This window comes from Lethenteron reissneri, unplaced genomic scaffold, assembly GCF_015708825.2.
Source record: "Lethenteron reissneri isolate LAM-NWPU_2019-01 unplaced genomic scaffold, ASM1570882v1 scaffold_1430, whole genome shotgun sequence".
Lineage (NCBI taxonomy): Eukaryota > Metazoa > Chordata > Hyperoartia > Petromyzontiformes > Petromyzontidae > Lethenteron > Lethenteron reissneri.
The window spans coordinates 11497-13595 of record NW_026891147.1 but is presented as its reverse complement, the minus strand read 5'-3'; the positions used below and the strand labels follow the sequence as shown (position 1 = coordinate 13595).

Genomic DNA, 2099 nt, shown 5'->3' with positions numbered 1-2099 from the left:
TGCTGTTGCTGCTGCTGTTGTTGTTGCTGCTGCCGTTGTTGTGGTTGTTGCTGCTGCTGCTGTTGTTGCTGCTGCTGCTGCCGCTGCTCAGCATGCGCCGGCACGGGTGGAGCAACGTTCTCCTTGCCCTTAGTCGGGCAGCTCCTCCGGGTGTGGCCGACGCCGCCGCAGCCGAAGCAACGCTGTACAGCCGTGGAGGCGTATACGGTGTAAACGTGTCCCTCGATGGTATACTTCAGGGTCACGTTGAGTTCTGTATTGCCGTCCTTCAATATCATTAATGTCTGTGGCCGCAGCGACATTATATGTGCCATCCTCGTGTCCCTCGTCCGCAATGGCAACATGATGACGCGGGACACTACGGTGCCGAAGCGGAGGAGGTCCCGCTGCAGGTCCGCACATTTCAGGAATGGCGGCGCGCCGGAGAGGAGCACCTTCACGGCAGGCGAGGAGAGGGGGGTGCACTGTAAAAACAGCTCCCCCCCCACGTCCAGCCCCGTCTCTGCAAGGCGCGCCACCATGGCCTCCCCCGCCGTATAAAGGACGACCCCGTGATTTTCCCGTTCGCTAACGAGGATGCCCGCCATGCCGATGACCTCAGCCGCCGCCGCGACGACGGCCTCAACGGTGATCTCGGGCGGGGGGAACACCATCACGCCGTTCCTTCGCGAGAGGGTTTCAAGCTTGGGGTACTGTGCCATGATGCTTGGCGACAGCACCCTAGCGTGCAAAACGCGGCTGCACTACCCCAAATAAATTGGAGGGGAAAATAAATAAATAAATGCTCACAAAAATAATAAAGACCCACCTAAACCCACAAGACCCATGAAACCAAGGAGGAACTCACTAGAAAGAAAGAGAGAGAAAAAAGAACAAAGGAAACCCACACGAGAGAAAGAGAGAGTGCTGCGAGTGAGTGAGTGAGACCAGGGAGAGAGACACAGAGAGAGAGCACACAGAGAGACACGGGGGGGGGGGCGCAGAGAGAGAGACACGGAGGGGGGAGAGAGACACAGAGAGATGGACACGGGGGAGGGACACACAGATAGAGACACGGAGAGGGTGCCGTAGGGATGGAAGAAAAACATACAAAACAAATAAAACCAGCACCACGTGAAAGAAACGGAGAACTCACAGTGAAGGAAGAGAAGGATGTTGAACACGACGACTCAATAAACGAAAAAAAAAGCGGGGTAAAGCGTCTATAAACGCGTGGGCGCTCTCTCAGCCTAGGCTCAGGCTATCACGTGAGCCCAGGCCTCCATCCACACCAACGTTGGAGCGGGAGCAACAGGTTCGTGCGGCCGCACCCAAACAGGTGGAGAGAGAGAGACACGGAGAGAACGCTTCACGAATTTGGGTGTCATCCTTGCGCAGGGGCCATGCTAATCTTCTCTGTATCGTTCCAATTTTAGTATATGTACTGCCGGAGCAGAGAGAGAGACAAGGAGAGAGAGACACGGAGAGAGAGAGAGACACGGAGAGAGAGAGACACGGAGAGAGAGACACTGAGACACGGAGAGAGAGACACGGAGAGAGATACACGAAGAGTGAGAGATAGACAGCCATTGATTGAATTTCACGGTTTTTTTCCAAAAACATTTATTGGAAGAAGGCACCTCGGCACAAGTAAAACAGATAAAAATGTCACAGGTAAAACTGGTAAAGGAAGTAAAAATGGCACGAGTGATCAATTCTGGAGAGAAAGAAGGCACAATGAAACAGGTTCGGGGTTTTGGGATGAATCATCTCTTTCATTCATATCTGTATACAACCGTCAGTACAGTACTTATAACTGTTAGCACACCACTTTTAACTGTTAGTAGAGTCCTGTTTCATCGTGAAATGTTTGTGTCCCGGTGTCCACGTGTGCCATTTGTTCCCGTGCCATGTTTACCAAATGTCGCTACTTACACCCCTCGCCTCGGTGTCTCCGCACACGAGCATTGAAGCCGACAACTCTCGTCCAGCACGAGAGACCCTGGGCTCGACGCGAGCGCTGTTGCCAAAATCGCTTCGGAGTCTCGCGCTCGGCCCAGACCACAACTGCGCCGCGTTCACGTTCCATTCCTTCTCCGTGCCCACGCAGCGGAGGCCCC

At 54.0% G+C, this 2099-nt stretch overlaps 1 non-coding gene across 1 annotated transcript; it reads right to left on the bottom strand.

The window, feature by feature from the left end:
• Positions 1-1332: 1332 nt before the first annotated feature.
• On the bottom strand, positions 1333-1437 carry LOC133362304 (U6 spliceosomal RNA). Its single transcript, XR_009757484.1, has one exon. It is a non-coding gene; the product is annotated as a U6 spliceosomal RNA (small nuclear RNA).
• Positions 1438-2099: the final 662 nt, after the last annotated feature.